This window comes from Ranitomeya variabilis, chromosome 6 (assembly GCF_051348905.1).
Source record: "Ranitomeya variabilis isolate aRanVar5 chromosome 6, aRanVar5.hap1, whole genome shotgun sequence".
Classification (NCBI taxonomy): domain Eukaryota; kingdom Metazoa; phylum Chordata; class Amphibia; order Anura; family Dendrobatidae; genus Ranitomeya; species Ranitomeya variabilis.
In genome coordinates, this window is record NC_135237.1 from 123,369,565 (window position 1) to 123,390,029 (window position 20,465).

The following is a 20,465-nucleotide window of genomic DNA, read 5'->3' on the forward strand; positions in this document are numbered from 1 at the left end:
ATTACCCCTAACTTAGGGGGATTAAAAATTCTAAAGCCTAATATTTAGCTCTGGGCTGTGATGATACAGTCCCTAGCATCTGTGCTATATTGCGTCAACCAGTTTCACCCTTTACTGCATCGGTCATCTGTGCTATAGTGCCTCAACGCATTTTGCCCTTTAATTGTATCGGTGGTCACACCAGGAGGCTGTTTTTTTAGTAATGTGCTTCATATAGTCACACCGGAGCATTACACTCCCAGCCACGATATGAGCCGCGCTCGTCAGCACGGGCGCCCAACATTTAATAACAACACCCCGCCTCTCACTTCTGACGCGCACGCACATCACCGAATCCCGGGCCCCCTATCTCGGAGCCAGTAAGAAGTTGCTACGTATAGTGCAAGTGCCAAGATGTCATCAGGAAGTTGGCCGTTGCCTGGATACAGGTATACAAATTTGCAAGTCGCTGAGGAAGTTAGCCCTGTAATACACATCTGGCACCACTTACACTGCAGGAAGCGCTGGGCCATAGTCCATTGGGATTTTATGTGATATAAGCATCATGGTGGCTCAGTGGTTAGTACTGCAGTCTTGTATCACTGAGGTTCTGGGTTCAAATCCACCAAGAACAACATCTGCAAGGAGTTTGCATGTTCTCACCTTGTTTGCATGGGTTTTTATTTTGCTGGGGGCTGGAGAATTGACCTACTGCTAGCCAGTAAGACCAGTGTGTCGCTCCTACTTGGCGCTAGTCATCGCACTGCCATGCACCCTAGATGGCAGGGTATACTTTTCACCCACCTTCAATCCTTGCAACAGGGAACTTTAAGAATCAAAGAAGAGAAAAAAATGATCATGCAGCCCAAGAGTGAATACAAATATAAAAACTTTATTATCAGAATTGTATCAAAACAGATGAAAGGGGAGAGAAAAAAGTGCACATGTGAAGTACGGAGTGCAGGATACATGGTGCAAACTGATGGTCAAATAGTAAATATATTACATTTGGCTAAAGGCCATCACATTAGTATGTAGAATTTACAGACCAATAGCCCAGAATCAGTACCAATTGGTGTGTGATGTCAAATAGCAGGTAAAATACGCCAGTATTATAGCTAGACCATGAAAGTATAAATAGTCACAATTAGCATATAAATGTTAAGGTAGTTAGTGCATACCTGGTAAAGACACAACATAACAGAGGGCACAGCAGCACATCCATTCGCCCTGACCCATGTTTCGGGCCTGCCTTCGTCATGGAGAACTTTAGCAGAGCCTTTCCTAGGTGGAGAGCAGCACGGCGGCTGGTGACCAGACACACAACAGACAGGGCAAACACATCAGAACCAAAAAAGCAGTGCAGCTTCTCCTCAGAAGAACAGCAACAACGACCTTAACCACTCACCAGAACTGACAATTATAAGCAACAAAATGAGGAAATGGCAAGTTTAAATCTGCCTCCCAGCAGTCACCTGACTACATCGGGCAACACCCAATCTCCACCTCTGGACCACAAAGACACTTAGAGGAGGGGAGAGAAGACTGCGGGGAACCTGGCCCTGCGTCCCAGGGTTCTCACACAGCATAATGGCTGGGAGCAGTGGCCCCCGCCTCTCAGCGATGTTAGGACTGCATATCCTAGAATGCGATATCCAGACTGAGCGAGCACCCCCACAAGCTCCTCCCCCAGGAGTGACATACTGACCCTCATGGCCAGTGAGGGAATTTAGATTGAGACAGCCAATGGGGACAGTGCTGATAACGCCTGTAAAGCGCTGTGGAAATAAATAAATATGGCAACACAAAGTGGCAAGTATTTGAGAAGTGTAAAGGAAATTATACAAGGTTTTCTACATATATTTATAGTAGATATTGTGATGTTTATGGGGATACCAAATACTGTGTGAAGGAATTATGTTAGTGTCTATTTGTTGGTTTTCTTTTTGTATAGAATTAAATAATTAAACAATATGTATTGTCAGTTTAGTACAAAAATGAAAAAGAAAATGTTTACTTTTTTGTATCCACAAGAGACATCATTTTTAATCACTACATATAATGGAGTACATAAGTATGTCAGAGCAAATCGACATGGCTATGAATAGGATCGAGCCACATGGTGCTGACAGATGTCGTTACGATGGAGGAACAAAGGGATACTTACGCAGGTGGTCTGGTTTTTACCTGACTAGTGTCTCACAGCTTTACTTATGCAAAGTTAGATTAATTTGCTTCAAGAGAAACTTGTTAAGTCATGCCAAGTCACATATATAAATTCAAAACATTTCTATCAGCTTATTGTTATCATCATAGATACACTACTGCCTAAGACGCATACATGTAAAGTGCGCAACAGCGAGAGTCATGACCGAGTTACTGTCCATTTACGTTCTGGCAATTTACAGACAAAGAGTTTCCCAGTGTGCTGTCAGGTATAGGGTGCATCATACCCATTTGTAGACTGCAGGCCTCTGCTGCCTCCAGGCTTCCAACCTTAGGAGGCACTTCCCACAATTCAGGGGACACAAAGGTGTCTACAATAAGGAAAACATTTACTAGTCAGTTCAAGTTCATCAGGTGGTGACTAGTGTTGAGCATTCCGATACCGCAAGTATCGGGTATCGGCCGATACTTGCGGTATCGGAATTCCGATACTGGGATTCCGATACTTGCCGCGTATCGGATACCGGAATCGGAAGTTCCCAGATTCAAAATGCACAAATTCAGCCAATGAGAATGATTCCAAGTGTGGGCACATCCTGTTTAGCATGGAGGGCATGAAACTACTGGCAAGGCTGTGATTGGCTGCTGAAATGATGTCATGATGCAGTTTAAAAGTCGCTGGCGCCATTTTGCGATTACTCTGCTGTGAATTCAGTTAGTGACAGGACGCTGTTTGCTGACTGAGGGCCAGTTTAGAGATAGCGATTTGCTTCTTTGTGCTTTCCAAAGGCTAATTTAGCAACCGCTGTGTTCACCTACTATTCACCTTGCTTTTGCCTTGTAGCGCTGTTTTCACAGCGATCTGCAAGGTCTGTGTGTGTGTGTGTGTGAGTGCAGCCCACTCTCTAGTCTGAGTGCAGCCACATAGGCCATCCATAGCTGGTTGTATTCAGTTCAGGGAGGGTGGTTCATTGCCTCATACTGTTCTTTTTTTTTTTTTTCCAAGTAGTGTAGTCTGCTGCTAATTTATTCAAAAAAATCCTATTAGTGTCTTTCCACCCGTCTCCAGCTAATTTGTGGAAAAACACTACATAGGATAACGTAGAGGAGGGTTTTTGGGCCTTGCAGCGCCGTTTACGGCTGTCTGCACGGTCTCCGTGTGACTGCAGCTCGCCCTGTAGTCTGTGAGCAGCCATAGCCTGGTTGTCTCCAGCTCAGGGTTCTTCACTGCGTCATACCGCCAAATCAATTTTCATTTTGTTTTAAGTAGTGCAGGCTGCTGCACATTTTTTCAAAAAATTCCTATTAGTGTCTTTCCACCCGTCTCCAGCTAATTTGTGGAAAAACACTACATAGGATAACATAGAGGAGGGTTTTTGGGCCTTGCAGCGCCGTTTACGGCTGTCTGCACGGTCTCCGTGTGACTGCAGCTCGCCCTGTAGTCTGTGAGCAGCCATAGCCTGGTTGTCTCCAGCTCAGGGTTCTTCACTGCGTCATACCGCCAAATCAATTTTCATTTTGTTTTAAGTAGTGCAGGCTGCTGCACATTTTTTCAAAAAATTCCTATTAGTGTCTTTCCACCCGTCTCCAGCTAACTTGTGGAAAAACACTACATAGGATAACGTAGAGGAGGGTTTTTGGGCCTTGCAGCGCCGTTTACGGCTGTCTGCACGGTCTCCGTGTGACTGCAGCTCTATCTGTTGTCAGTTCAGCCCCCCAAAAATAAATAAATAATAAAGTTCACCAAACACACCAGTTACACCACTTTACATTTGTGTAGGCCACATTAGCTCATATTAAAGTCTAGTCCACACTTTAGAAAATTAGTGTTTCTTATACCTGTTAGGAGGAGTTGTTCAGGAATAAGCACACAAAGCCGTTAGTACTTTTCTGCTTATCTTTATCAGTCAACCAAGATGAAGAAGGCAGTGAGTAAGGCACGTGGGCGTGGGCGTGGGTGTGGAGCAGGGAGGGGATGTGGGGATTCTGTGCCTGCTGCGGGCACCGGTGAATCATCAGCACCCACTTTCACCAGGCAACAGTCATTCATGCGCAGCTTTGTGTCAGAGCGCCGTACACCACTGCTGCGTGAAGAACAAATTGAAGCCGTTGTCGGATGGATGGCAGCTAATGCATCAACTTCAATTAGTGCCACATCCTCTCAGACACAGAGCACTGGAGAGCAGCCATCTGTCTCTTCACCACCTGCCAAATTGCCCAGGCAGACAGAGAGCCCAGGACAGGAGCCGTCTCTACTTCTGTTCTCTGAATCTCTTGGCTTGGAAACAGGGGGCCAGCCAAGCAGCATTGGAGAAATGGAAGAAGAGGCAGGGTGCAGTGATGCCCAACAGCTTTTTCTCTCTTCCTCTGAAGAGGCGGGTGGGCCAGTGGCTCCGGTCACCACATCGCAGGCCGCATCAGCTGATGATGACACTCAGGTGCCACTTACTGGTGCGTGCTCTGCTGCTGAGACTACCCAGGAGGAGCAGTTGGGGGCAGAGGGTAGTGTAGATGATGAGGTCCTTGACCCATCTTGGCGTGAGGGACAGGAAGGTGGTGGGAGCAGCTCTGAGGAAGAGATTCCCCATACGGCCCAAAGAGGGAGAGGGAGGGGGAAGACTGCGGATCCTGCAGCCTCCGCTTTGGCACCCGTTAGGAGCATGTCTCTTCCAAAAGCCAAAAAGGGCGCTCCCAAGACTTGCAGTGCCTGGTCCTTTTTTGACACAGTTGCAGATGACATTTGCTATGTCAGATGCAAGGTGTGTCATCAAAAAGTCAAAAGAGGGAAAAATGTCAGCAACCTCAATACCTCCAACATGTGGAAACATGTGCGCACCAGGCACCCGGCGGAGTTAGAAAAACACACTGAAGAGCTAGGCCAACCAACAGCGGCAGCTACCACCTCTTCAGCTCGTGTTGCCTCTTCCTCCAGCTCACACGCAGCTGGTTCGGCTTCCTCCCAGGATCGCCGTGGAAGAACCTCTGGCCCTGTTGTCCAGAGACCCGCTGTAATTCCACCCGCAGCACCACTTTCCCAGTCATCCACACACTCCCAGCCCAGTCTACAGCCATCGGTAGTACAGGCATGGGAGAAAAGGCGGCCTTTCTCGTCAAACCACCCACGAGCACAGGCTCTGACTGCAGGCATTGCCAAACTTCTTTCACTGGAAATGCTGTCATTCAGGCTGGTGGAGACTGACAGCTTCCGTGACTTGATGTCATTGGCAGTCCCACAGTACAATGTGCCCAGCCGCTTTTACTTCAGCAGGCAAGCCGTCCCTGCCCTGCACAAGCATGTGGAGGGACACATAAAACACGCGCTACTGAACGCCGTCAGTAGCAAGGTCCACCTCACCACCGATGCGTGGACCAGTCAACATGGACAGGGGAGATACCTTTCTCTCACTGCCCATTGGGTTAATGTCGTTGAGCCGGGTACAGACCGTGCGAGTGGCGCAGGACGTGTCCTGCCCACTCCAAGGATTGCAGGAATCCATTCTGTACGCATTGACTCCTCCTCTTACACCAGTTCCTCAGACTCATCGCTGCAGGAGCCGTCACAGTCCACCTCCACATGGACCCGTAATGAACGTGTACCTGTTACGACCGACATGAGCACAGCCATGGCCAAACGTCAACAGGCCGTCTTGAAATTAATTTTTTTGGGGAATCGTAGCCACACAGCGCAGGAGCTCTGGAATGCCATCAAGCAGGAGAGCGATGTGTTTTGTGCCAGCGAATCTCCAGCCAGGCATGGTAGTGTGTGATAATGGCCGAAATCTGGTGGCAGCTCTGGGCCTCGGCAACCTCACTCACATCCCATGTCTGGCACATGTGCTCAATTTGGTCGTGCAGAGCTTTTTGAGGGACTATCCGGATCTTGATGCACTGCTGCACAAGGTCCGCCTAGAGTGTGCTCACTTGCGGCGTTCCAGCACGGCAAAAGCGCGCATTGCGGCTCTGCAGCGCCGACACCGCCTGCCGGAACATCGCATCATATGTGACCTACCTACCAGGTGGAATTCCACGTTACATATGTTGGAGCGGTTGTGTGAGCAGCAGCAAGCTGTAATGGAGTACCAGCTGCTTCAGGCGCAAAGAAGTCGCAGTCAGCGCCGTACAGACTTCACAACCACAGAGTGGGCCACTATGAATGACGTCTGCCAGGTTTTGCGTCCCTTTGATTATTCCACGCGGATGGCGAGTGCAGATGATGCACTAGTCAGCATGACTGTCCCCCTTATCTGCCTGCTTGAAAAATCACTGCAAGCGCTAAGGGATGATGTTGTGGAAGAGGTGGAGGATGAGGATTCAGCATTTCCATCATCTTCTGGACAGTCAGTGCCACGTGGTTCCTCACAAACGCGTAGGCAGGGGACAGTTTGTGAGGAGGATGAGGAGGAGTCAATGGAGGAGGAAGACATCCGTCCAGAGGAGGGAGTTACACAATTGTCCAGTACTCAGTGTGTACAGCGAGGGTGGGGTGATGACGAGCGGGCAGAGATCACGCCTCCAGCAGGGGACAGCATTTCTTGGGCAGTTGGCAGTCTGCAGCACATGGTGGATTACATGCTGCAGTGCCTGAGAAACGACCGCCGCATCGCCCACATTCTCAACATGTCTGATTATTGGGTGTTCACCCTTCTCGATCCTCGCTACCGGGACAACGTAGAAAGCCTCATCACACCGTTGAACCGGGAGCGAAAAATGCGGGAGTACCAAGACACACTGGTCAATTCCATCATCTTCTCCATTCCAACTGAGAGAAGTGCTGCTAGTGCATTCCAAAGCAGCTCAGTGCGTCCAGGCAGTGGTGGAGGCTCTGCACAAAGAGGGAGCAGAAGCAGTGCCTCTGCCCAAGGCAAGACCAGTATGGCCCAACTGTGGCACAGTTTTCTGTGCCCCCCACAAAAGTCTACACCATCACAGACGGCTCCAGTCAGCAGGAGGCAACGGTTCCGTCAGATGGTGACAGACTACATGTCTTGCCCTCTTGCTGTACTCCCAGACGGCTCTTCCCCTTTCAAGTTTTGGGTCTCAAAGCTGGATACATGGCCAGAGCTAAGCCAGTATGCATTGGAGGTGCTGGCTTGCCCTGCGGCCAGTGTATTATCGGAACGCGTCTTTAGTGCTGCAGGTGGTGTACTAACTGACCGTCGCATGCGACTATCCTCCGATAACGTTGACCGGCTTACTTTCCTGAAAATGAACAAGGCCTGGATCTCGCAGGAATTTGCCACTCCTCTTCCTGATTAAATAATTAGGTCACTGTATACGTTATCCAGGTCTCCTGTTGTGTTCATCTTTCTACCACCTGAACTTAAATTCCTGGGCTCCAACACCGCCAGTTGAGGCTCAGAAGTGCCGTCTGCACAGTCAAAACATACGACCCAGTGTTATTGGGTTTCAGTAACGTCAGCTGATCCCCAGCTGTGTAGCCGGCAATGTGTCCTGCGACCGCCACGCTGACACAACAACTGAAATGTAAGGGAATCTGTCCCCCCCCAAGGCGTTTGTTACTGAAAGAGCCACCTTGTGCAGCAGTAATGCTGCACAAGGAAAAGGTAGCTATTTTTGTTTAGCTCCTTGCAGACGCAGAACTTAACACTTATAAAATGTGTCCACTGATACCGTAAAACCGTCCCGGAGGTGGTACTTTCCTTCGTAATATGACGCAGCACAGCCGTCATTCCTACCCCCCCGGCGCCGTGCCCCGGCTCCTCAGCATTGTTTGATTCCGTCCCGGAGCCTGCGCTGTTATGTTATTCCGTGGCCAGGCACACTTAGCGCTGCCCGTCTTCTGGCATCATTTGGTGTCAGGCTGGCTGCGCCTGTGCGGCCGCGCTGGCCGAGAGCCCGCCTCGCAGTGTCTTCTGATTTAATCCCACTGGGGGCCTGGGATCCATGGCCATGCGCAGTGCATATCTGAACCTCCACCTCTCACTCATCTCCCTATGGCTTCAGACTGTTCGGTGTCAGCTGGTCCCCAATAGCATGCCACGGCCGTGACACCGCACAGTCTTAAGAAGCCGTAGGGAGGGGAGTGAGAGGCGAGGATATGCACTGCGCATGGCCATGGATCCCAGGCCCCCAGTGGGATTAAATCAGAAGACACTGCGAGGCGGGCTCTCGGCCAGCGCGGCCGCACAGGCGCAGCCAGCCTGACACCAAATGATGTCAGAAGATGGGCAGCGCTAAGTGTGCCTGGCCACGGGATAACATAACAGCGCAGGCTCCGGGACGGAATCAAACAACGCTGAGGAGCCGGGGCACGGCGCCGGGGGGGTAGGAATGACGGCTGTGCTGCGTCATATTACGAAGGAAAGTCCCACCTCCGGAACGGTTTCACGGTTTCAGGGGACACATTTTATAAGTGTTTAGTTCTGTGTTTGCAAGGAGCATGATGAAAAGAGCCACCTTTTCCTTTTGCATCTTTTGTGCTGCACAAGCTGGCTCTTTCAGCTACAAACGCCTTGGGGGGGGTTAAAGGTTCCTTTTCGACTTTCTCAGGCTTCGGCCTACATTGTGTTCCTCTGCTTTTCCACCTGTCCCTGGGCTCCAACACCGCTAGTTGCCGTCCAGAAGTGCTGTCCGCACAGTCCCAACAGTCGCTCCTCTGTTATTGGGGTTCAGTAACGTCAGCTGTTCCCCAGCTGTGTGTGTGGCAATCCCTCCTACCTCCTCCACCTCCTCCTCCTCCACCTGTCCCTGGGCTCCAACACCGCTAGTTGCCGTCCAGAAGTGCTGTACGCACAGTCAACAGTCCCTCCTCTGTTATTGGGGTTCAGTAACGTCAGCTGTTCCCCAGCTGTGTGTGTGGCAATCCCTCCTACCTCCTCCACCTCCTCCTCCTCCACCTGTCCCTGGGCTCCAACACCGCTAGTTGCCGTCCAGTAGTGCTGTACGCACAGTCAACAGTCCCTCCTCTGTTATTGGGGTTCAGTAACGTCAGCTGTTCCCCTGCTGTGTGTGTGGCAATCCCTCCTACCTCCTCCACCTCCTCCTCCTCCACCTGTCCCTGGGCTCCAACACCGCTAGTTGCCGTCCAGTAGTGCTGTACGCACAGTCAACAGTCCCTCCTCTGTTACTGGGGTTCAGTAACGTCAGCTGTTCCCCTGCTGTGTGTGTGGCAATGCCTCCTACCTCCTCCACCTCCTCCTCCTCCACCTGTCCCTGGGCTCCAACACCGCTAGTTGCCGTCCAGTAGTGCTGTACGCACAGTCAACAGTCCCTCCTCTGTTATTGGGGTTCAGTAACGTCAGCTGTTCCCCTGCTGTGTGTGTGGCAATCCCTCCTACCTCCTCCACCTCCTCCTCCTCCACCTGTCCCTGGGCTCCAACACCGCTAGTTGCCGTCCAGTAGTGCTGTACGCACAGTCAACAGTCCCTCCTCTGTTATTGGGGTTCAGTAACGTCAGCTGTTCCCCAGCTGTGTGTGTGGCAATCCCTCCTACCTCCTCCACCTCCTCCTCCTCCACCTGTCCCTGGGCTCCAACAGCGCTAGTTGCCGTCCAGAAGTGCTGTACGCACAGTCAACAGTCCCTCCTCTGTTATTGGGGTTCAGTAACGTCAGCTGTTCCCCTGCTGTGTGTGTGGCAATCCCGTCCTACCTCCTCCACCTCCTCCTCCTCCACCTGTCCCTGGGCTCCAACACCGCTAGTTGCCGTCCAGTAGTGCTGTACGCACAGTCAACAGTCCCTCCTCTGTTATTGGGGTTCAGTAACGTCAGCTGTTCCCCAGCTGTGTGTGTGGCAATTCCTCCTACCTCCTCCACCTCCTCCTCCTCCACCTGTCCCTGGGCTCCAACACCGCTAGTTGCGGTCCAGAAGTGCTGTACGCACAGTCAACAGTCCCTCCTCTGTTATTGGGGTTCAGTAACGTCAGCTGTTCCCCTGCTGTGTGTGTGGCAATCCCTCCTACCTCCTCCACCTCCTCCTCCTCCACCTGTCCCTGGGCTCCAACACCGCTAGTTGCCGTCCAGTAGTGCTGTACGCACAGTCAACAGTCCCTCCTCTGTTATTGGGGTTCAGTAACGTCAGCTGTTCCCCTGCTGTGTGTGTGGCAATCCCTCCTACCTCCTCCACCTCCTCCTCCTCCACCTGTCCCTGGGCTCCAACACCGCTAGTTGCCGTCCAGTAGTGCTGTACGCACAGTCAACAGTCCCTCCTCTGTTATTGGGGTTCAGTAACGTCAGCTGTTCCCCAGCTGTGTGTGTGGCAATCCCTCCTACCTCCTCCACCTCCTCCTCCTCCACCTGTCCCTGGGCTCCAACACCGCTAGTTGCCGTCCAGAAGTGCTGTACGCACAGAGCCAAACACCTCGCCAATGTGCTAGTGGGGTTCAGCACCGCCAGCTGTTCTTCTGCTGTGTATACGGCAACGTGTACTGCGACCGCCACGCAGGCACAACAAGTTAAATTTAAGGGAACCTGTCCCCCCCCCCAGGCATTTGTTACTGAAGGAGCCACCTTGTGCAGCAGTAATGATGCAAAGGGAAAAGGTGCCTCTTTTCGTGGTGCTCCTTGCACATGCTGAACCTAACACTTACGAAATGTGTCCCCACACACCGTTAAACCGTCCGGTAGGTGGAACTTTCCTTTGTCGTGTGACGCAGCACAGCCATCATTTTTACCCCCTTGGCGCCGTGCGCCGCCTCCTCAGCGTTGTTTGAATCTGTCCCGAAGCCTGCGCTGTTAGGTTAGCCCTTGGCCATGCACACATGTTGCGCTGCCCGTCTTCTGACATCATTTGGTGTCAGGCTGGCTGCGCCTGTGCGGGTGCGCTGGCCGAGATCCCGCCTCGCAGTGTCGTCTAATGTAATCCCACCGCGGGCCTGGGATCCGTGGCCATGCGCAGTGCATATCCTCGCCTCTCACTCCCCTCCCTACGGCTTCTTCAGACTGTGCGGTGTCAGCTGATCCCTAATAGCATGCCACGGCCGTGACACCGCATAGTCTGAAGAAGCCGTAGGGAGGGGAGTGAGAGGCGAGGATATGCACTGCGCATGGCCACGGATCCCAGGCCCGCGGTGGGATTACATTAGACGACACTGCGAGGCGGGATCTCGGCCAGCGCACCCGCACAGGCGCAGCCAGCCTGACACCAAATGATGTCAGAAGACGGGCAGCGCAACATGTGTGCATGGCCAAGGGCTAACCTAACAGCACAGGCTCCGGGACAGATTCAAACAACGCTGAGGAGGCGGCGCACGGCGCCAAGGGGGTCAAAATGATGGCTGTGCTGCGTCACACGACACAGGACAGTTCCACCTACCGGACGGTTTAACGGTGTGTGGGGACACATTTCATAAGTGTTAGGTTCAGCATGTGCAAGGACCATAATTAAAAGAGCTAAGTTTACCTTTTCCAGCATTAGTGCTGTACACAATGGCTCTTTCAGCTACAAACGCCTGGGGGGGGGGGTTAAAGGTTTCCTTTCAACTTGCTCCAGTGCAGGCTTCGGCCTACACTCCGCTCCCCCTGCTCCTCCTGCTGACCCTGGGCTCTAACACTGCCAGTTTTGGCCCAGATGTGCTAGCTGCACAGAGAAAAACACCAGCCAATGTGTCAGTGGGGTTCAGCACCGCCAGCTGTTCCCCTGCTGCGTAGCCGGCAACGTGTCCTGCGACCGCCACGCAGACACAAGAACTGAAATTGAAGGGAACCTGTCCCCCCTCCCCCAGGTGTTTCTATGTTTTACAGCCACATTGTACAGCAGTAATGCTGCATGTGTGCAAGGTGGCTCAAAAACTTATTCTCCTTGCACTCGTGGAACTGAACACGTCTAAAATGTGTCCTCTGTGACCATTAAAACGTCCCTCAGGTGTGATTTTCCTTTGTATTGACACGCAACAAGCTCCTTGGTAACGCTGCCCGTCTTCTGGCATCATTGTTTGGCTGGGTGCACCTCTGCGGCCACCTTGCCCCACACAACGCCCCTCGGTGTCTTATTTATTTTGACTGCGAGGGTGTGATTGACGGGCATGAACGGTGCATTTCTTCGCCTGTCCCTCATCTCCTTCCGCCTTCTTCGGACTGTGCGGCTTCATGGCCGTGGCATGCGATAAGGGATCAGCTGACGCCGCATAGTCTGAAGCAGGTGTAAGGACCCGAGTGTGAGAGGTGAACATATGTGCTGCGCCAGGCCATTAATCCCAGCCCCGCAGTGTTTTAACTATGTCAAGACACTGCGGGGCTGGGATTCATGGGCATCGCAAACCGCACCGGCCGACATCAAATGATGTCAGAGGACGGGCAGCACTAACAGCGCAAGGCCAAGGGATAACATGACAGCGCAGACTCCTGTGCAACAAATAACGATGCTCAGGAGGCCGCGCAAAGCACCAAGGTGGCATTTTTGCAAGCTGTGCTGCGTCTCCTTACGAGGGGAACTCACGCCTCCAAAACAGTTTGACTGTGTAAGGGCCTAAATGTTGTACGTGTTCCTTTCAGCGTGTGCAAGGAGCAAAATTAAAAGAGCAACCTTTCACTTGTGCAGCATTACTGCTGCCCAAGCTGTGGCTCTTGTAGTTTTTCACCCCTGAGGGGGGGTTAAAGGTTACTTTTAAAATTGGTTCAATTAGGCTTCGGCCTACACTCTGCTCCGCCTGCAGAGCCCGGGCTCCAACACCGCCAGTTGCTGTCCGGAAGTGCTGGCTGCACAGAGCCAAACACCTCGCCAATGTGTCAGTGGGGTTCAGCACCGCCAGCTGTTCCCCTGCTGTGTAGCCGGCAACGTGTCCTGCAACTGCCACACAGACACAACAGACCCAAAGCTGCCGCCAGTGCAGGCTTCGGCCTACACTCTGCTCCCTATCCTCCTCCTGCTGACCCCGGGCTCTAACACCGCCAGTTGGGGCCCGGTACTGCTAGCTGCACAGAGAAAAACACCAGCCAATGTGTCAGTGGGGTTCAGCACCGCCAGCTGTTCCCCTGCTGTGCAGCCGGCATCGTGTCCTGCAAAAGCCACGCAGACACCAGAACTGAAATTGAAGGGAACCTGTCCCCCCTCCCCCAGGCGTTTGTACGTTTTACAGCCACCTTGTACAGCGGTAATGCTGCATGTGTGCAAGGTGGCTCATAAACTTATTCTCCTCGCACATGTGGAACTGAAAACACGTCTAAAATGTGTCCTCTGTGTGACCATTTAACCGTCCCGGTGGTGTGACTTTCCTTTGTAATGACACGCTGCATCCCCCTTGGTAGTGCTGCCCGTCTTCTGGCATCATTGTCTGGCTGCCTGCGCCTCTGCGGCCGCCCTGACCCACACAACGCCCCTCGGTGTCTTATTTATTGGGACTGCGAGGGTGTGATTGATGGGCATGATCAGTGCATCAGTTCGCCTGTCCCTCATCTCCTTCCGCCTTCTTCAGACTGTGCGGCTTCATGGCCGTGGCATGCGATAAGGGATCAGCTGACGCCGCACAGTCTGAAGCGGGTGTAAGGACCCGAGTGTGAGAGGCGAACATATGTGCTGCGCCAGGCCATGAATCCCAGCCCCGCAGTGTTTTAACAATGTTAAGACACTGCGGGGCTGGGATTCATGGTCATCGCGAACCGCACCGGCCGACATTAAATGATGTCAGAAGATGGGCAGCGCTAACAGCGCTAGGCCAGGGGATAACACGACAGCGCAGACTCCTGTACAGCAAATAACAACGCTCAGGAGGCTGCACCCAGCACCAAGGTGGGATTCTTGACATCTGTGCTGCGTCTCTGTCATGATTCTCAATGGCGAGAGAACATAGCCCAGCATATATGAGAACTAGCTCTTGGAAGATGGAAACTATACTGACCATGAACTAAACCTGCCGCACAACTAGAAGTGGCCGGGCAGCATGCCTACGTTTTTTTATCCCTAGATGCCCAGCGCCAGCCGGAGAACTACCTAATCCTAGCAGAGGAAAAGACAGTCCTGGCTCACCTCTAGAGAAATTTTCCCAAAAGGCAGACAGAGGCCCCCACATATATTGGCGGTGATTTAAGATGAAATGACAAACGTAGTATGAAAATAGGTTTAGCAAAATCGAGGTCCGCTTACTAGATAGCATGAAGACAGAAAGGGCACTTTCATGGTCAGCAGAAAACCCTATCCAAACACCATCCAGAAATTACTTTAAGACTCTAGCATTAACTCATAACACCAGAGTGGCAATTTCCGCTCACAAGAGCTTTCCAGACACAGTAACGAAACAGCAGCTGTGAACAGGAACAAAATGCAAAAACACACAAGGACAAAAGTCCAACTTAGCTGGGAGTTGTCTAGTAGCAGGAACATGCACAGAAAGGCTACTGATTACATTGTTGACCGGCATGAAACTGACAGAGGAGCAAGGTTATATAGCGACTCCCACATCCTGATAGGAGCAGGTGAACAGAGGGGATGATGCACACAAGTAAAATTCCACAAGTGGCCACCGGGGGAGCCCAGAATCCAATTTCACAACAGTACCCCCCCCTCAAGGAGGGGGCACCGAACCCTCACCAGAACCACCAGGGCGATCAGGATGAGCCCTATGAAAGGCACGGACAAGATCGGAGGCATGAACATCAGAGGCAGTGACCCAAGAATTATCCTCCTGACCGTATCCCTTCCATTTGACCAGATACTGGAGTTTCCGTCTGGAAACATGAGAGTCCAAGATCTTTTCCACAACGTACTCCAACTCACCCTCAACCAACACCGGAGCAGGAGGCTCAACGGAAGGCACAGCTGGTACCTCATACCTGCGCAACAATGACCGATGAAAAACATTATGAATCGAAAAGGATGCAGGCAGGTCCAAACGGAAGGACACAGGGTTAAGAATCTCCAATATCTTGTACGGGCCGATGAACCGAGGCTTAAACTTAGGAGAAGAAACCCTCATAGGGACAAAACGAGAAGACAACCACACCAAGTCCCCAACACAAAGCCGAGGACCAACACGACGACGGCGGTTGGCAAAAAGCTGAGTCTTCTCCTGGGACAACTTCAAATTGTCCACCACCTTCCCCCAAATCTGATGCAACCTCTCCACCACAGCATCCACTCCAGGACAATCCGAAGATTCCACTTGACCGGAGGAAAATCGAGGATGAAACCCCGAATTACAGAAAAACGGGGACACCAAGGTGGCAGAGCTGGCCCGATTATTGAGGGCGAACTCCGCCAAAGGCAAAAAAGCAACCCAATCATCCTGATCCGCAGACACAAAACACCTCAAATATGTCTCCAAGGTCTGATTAGTCCGCTCGGTCTGGCCATTAGTCTGAGGATGGAAAGCAGACAAAAAAGACAAATCTATGCCCATCCTAGCACAGAATGCCCGCCAAAATCTAGACACGAATTGGGTCCCTCTGTCAGAAACGATATTCTCCGGAATACCATGCAAACGAACAACATTTTGAAAAAACAGAGGAACCAACTCGGAAGAAGAAGGCAACTTAGGCAAGGGAACCAGATGGACCATCTTAGAGAAACGGTCACACACCACCCAGATGACAGACATCTTCTGAGAAACAGGCAGATCCGAAATAAAATCCATCGAGATGTGCGTCCAAGGCCTCTTCGGGATAGGCAAGGGTAACAACAATCCACTAGCCCGAGAACAACAAGGCTTGGCCCGAGCACAAACGTCACAAGACTGCACAAAGCCTCGCACATCTCGTGACAGGGAAGGCCACCAGAAGGACCTTGCCACCAAATCCCTGGTACCAAAGATTCCAGGATGACCTGCCAACGCAGAAGAATGAACCTCAGAGATGACTCTACTGGTCCAATCATCAGGAACAAACAGTCTACCAGGTGGGCAACGATCAGGTCTATCCGCCTGAAACTCCTGCAAGGCCCGCCGCAGCTCTGGAGAAACGGCAGACAATATCACTCCATCTTTAAGGATACCTGTGGGCTCAGAATTACCAGGGGAGTCAGGCTCAAAACTCCTAGAAAGGGCATCCGCCTTAACATTCTTAGAACCCGGTAGGTAAGACACCACAAAATTAAACCGAGAGAAAAACAACGACCAGCGCGCTTGTCTAGGATTCAGGCGCCTGGCAGACTCAAGGTAAATTAAATTTTTGTGGTCAGTCAATACCACCACCTGATGTCTGGCCCCCTCAAGCCAGTGACGCCACTCCTCAAAAGCCCACTTCATGGCCAAAAGCTCCCGATTCCCAATATCATAATTCCGCTCGGCGGGCGAAAATTTACGGGAAAAAAAAGCACAAGGTCTCATCACGGAGCAGTCGGAACTTCTCTGCGACAACACCGCCCCAGCTCCGATTTCAGAAGCGTCGACCTCAACCTGAAAAGGAAGAGCAACATCAGGCTGACGCAACACTGGGGCGGAAGAAAAGCGGCGCTTGAGCTCCCGAAAGGCCTCCACAGCATCAGGGGACCAATCAGCAACATCAGCACCCTTCTTAGTCAAATCAGTCAATGGTTTTACAACATCAGAAAAACCAGCAATAAATCGACGATAAAAGTTAGCAAAGCCCAAAAATTTCTGAAGACTCTTAAGAGAAGAGGGTTGCGTCCAATCACCAATAGCCTGAACCTTGACAGGATCCATCTCGATGGAAGAGGGGGAAAAAATGTATCCCAAGAAGGAAATCTTCTGAACCCCAAAAACACACTTAGAACCCTTCACACACAAGGAATTAGACCGCAAAACCTGAAAAACCCTCCTGACCTGCTGGACATGAGAGTCCCAGTCATCCGAAAAAATCAGAATATCATCCAGATACACAATCATAAATTTATCCAAATAATCGCGGAAAATGTCATGCATAAAGGACTGGAAGACTGAAGGGGCATTTGAAAGACCAAAAGGCATCACCAAATACTCAAAATGGCCCTCGGGCGTATTAAATGCGGTTTTCCACTCATCCCCCTGCTTGATTCGCACCAAATTATACGCCCCACGGAGATCAATCTTAGAGAACCACTTGGCCCCCTTTATACGAGCAAACAAATCAGTAAGCAGTGGTAACGGATATTGATATTTAACCGTGATTTTATTCAAAAGTCGATAATCAATACACGGCCTCAAAGAGCCGTCTTTCTTAGACACAAAGAAAAAACCGGCTCCTAAGGGAGATGACGAAGGACGAATATGTCCCTTTTCCAAGGACTCCTTTATATATTCTCGCATAGCAGCGTGTTGAGGCACAGACAGATTAAATAAACGACCCTTAGGGTATTTACTACCCGGGATCAAGTCTATGGCACAATCGCACTCCCGGTGCGGAGGTAGTGAACCAACCTTGGGTTCTTCAAAAACGTCACGAAAGTCAGACAAGAATTCAGGAATCTCAGAGGGAATAGATGATGAAATGGAAACCAAAGGTACGTCCCCATGAGTTCCTTTACATCCCCAGCTTAACACAGACATAGCTCTCCAGTCGAGGACTGGGTTATGAGATTGCAGCCATGGCAATCCCAGCACCAAAACATCATGTAGATTATACAGCACCAGAAAGCGAATAACCTCCTGGTGATCCGGATTAACACGCATAGTCACTTGTGTCCAGTATTGTGGTTTATTACTAGCCAATGGGGTGGAGTCAATCCCTTTCAGAGGTATTGGAGCCTCCAATGGCTCCAAATCATACCCACAGCGTTTGGCAAAGGACCAATCCATAAGACTCAAAGCAGCGCCAGAGTCGACATAGGCGTCCGCGGTAATAGATGACAAAGAACAAATCAGGGTCACAGATAGAATAAACTTAGACTGTAAAGTGCTAATTGAAACAGACTTGTCAGGCTTCTTAGTACGCTTAAAGCATGCTGATATAACATGAGTTGAATCACCACAATAGAAGCACAACCCATTTTTTGTCTAAAATTCTGCCGCTCGCTTCTGGACAGAATTCTATCACATTGCATATTTTCTGGCGTTTTCTCAGTAGACACCGCCAAATGGTGCACAGGTTTGCGCTCCCGCAGACGCCTATCGATCTGAATAGCCATCGTCATGGACTCATTCAGACTCGCAGGCACAGGGAACCCCACCATAACATCCTTAATGGCATCAGAGAGACCTTCTCTGAAAATCGTCGCCAGGGCGCACTCATTCCACTGAGTAAGCACAGACTATTTGTGGAATTTTTGGCAGTATATTTCAGCTTCATCTTGCCCCTGAGACAAGGACATCAAGGCCTTTTCCGCCTGAAGCTCTAAATGAGGTTCCTCATAAAGCAACCCCAAGGCCAGAAAAAACGCATCCACATTGAGCAACGCAGGATCCCCTGGTGCCAATGCAAAAGCCCAGTCTTGAGGGTCGCCCCGGAGCAAGGAAATTACAATCCTGACCTGCTGTGCAGGGTCTCCGGCAGAGCGAGACTTCAGGGACAAAAACAATTTGCAATTATTTTTAAAATTTTGAAAGTGAGATCTATTCCCCGAGAAGAATTCAGGCAAAGGAATTCTAGGCTCAGACATAGGTGCATGAACAACAAAATCTTGCAAATTTTGTACCTTTGTGGCGAGATAATTCAAACCTGTAGCTACACTCTGAAGATCCATTTGAAACAGGTGAACACAGAGCCATTCAAGGATTAGAAGGAGAGGAAGAGAGGAAGGCTGCAGTATAGGCAGACTAGCAAGTGATTCAATTAAGAGCACACTCAGAACTAGAGGGGAAAAAAAAAAAAAAAAAAAAAAATTGTAGCAGACTTCTTTTTTCTCTCCTTTCTCAGCCAGTAATTTAACCCTTTTTTGGGCCGGTCAAACTGTCATGATTCTCAATGGCGAGAGAACATAGCCCAGCATATATGAGAACTAGCTCTTGGAAGATGGAAACTATACTGACCATGAACTAAACCTGCCGCACAACTAGAAGTGGCCGGGTAGCATGCCTACGTTTTTTTATCCCTAGATGCCCAGCGCCAGCCGGAGAACTACCTAATCCTAGCAGAGGAAAAGACAGTCCTGGCTCACCTCTAGAGAAATTTTCCCAAAAGGCAGACAGAGGCCCCCACATATATTGGCGGTGATTTAAGATGAAATGACAAACGTAGTATGAAAATAGGTTTAGCAAAATCGAGGTCCGCTTACTAGATAGCATGAAGACAGAAAGGGCACTTTCATGGTCAGCAGAAAACCCTATCCAAACACCATCCAGAAATTACTTTAAGACTCTAGCATTAACTCATAACACCAGAGTGGCAATTTCCGCTCACAAGAGCTTTCCAGACACAGTAACGAAACAGCAGCTGTGAACAGGAACAAAATGCAAAAACACACAAGGACAAAAGTCCAACTTAGCTGGGAGTTGTCTAGTAGCAGGAACATGCACAGAAAGGCTACTGATTACATTGTTGACCGGCATGAAACTGACAGAGGAGCAAGGTTATATAGCGACTCCCACATCCTGATAGGAGCAGGTGAACAGAGGGGATGATGCACACAAGTAAAATTCCACAAGTGGCCACCGGGGGAGCCCAGAATCCAATTTCACAACACGTCTCATTACAAAGGGAACTCGCGCCTCCAACACAGTTTGACTGTATAAAGGGCTAAATGTTATACGTGTTTCATTCAGCGTGTGCAAGGAGCAAAATTAAAAGAGCAACCTTTGACTTGTGCAGCACTGCTGCTGCATAAGCTGTGGCTCTTCTACTTTGTAACCCCTGAGGGGGGGTTAAAGGTTACCTTTGAAATTGGTTCAATTAGGCTTCGGCCTACACTCTGCTCCCCCTGCAGAGCCCGGGCTCCAACACCGCCAGTTGGGGCCCGGTACTGCTAGCTGCACAGAGAAAAACACCAGCCAATGTGTCAGTGGGGTTCAGCACCGCCAGCTGTTCCCCTGCTGTGCAGCCGGCAACGTGTCCTGCAACTGCCACGCAGGCACAACAGACCCAAAGCTGCCGCCAGTGCAGGCTTCGGCCTACACTCTGCTCCCTCTCCTCCTCCTGCTGACCCCGGGCTCTAACACCGCCAGTTGGGGCCCGGTACTGCTAGCTGCACAGAGAAAAACACCAGCCAATGTGTCAGTGGGGTTCAGCACCGCCAGCTGTTCCCCTGCTGTGCAGCCGGCATCGTGTCCTGCAAAAGCCACGCAGACACCAGAACTGAAATTGAAGGGAACCTGTCCCCCCTCCCCCAGGCGTTTGTACGTTTTACAGCCACCTTGTACAGCGGTAATGCTGCATATGTGCAAGGTGGCTCATAAACGTATTCTCCTCGCACATGTGGAACTGAAAACACGTCTAAAATGTGTCCTCTGTGTGACCATTTAACCGTCCCGGTGGTGTGACTTTCCTTTGTAATGACACGCTGCAACCCCCTTGGTAGCGCTGCCCGTCTTCTGGCATCATTGTCTGGCTGCCTGCGCCTCTGC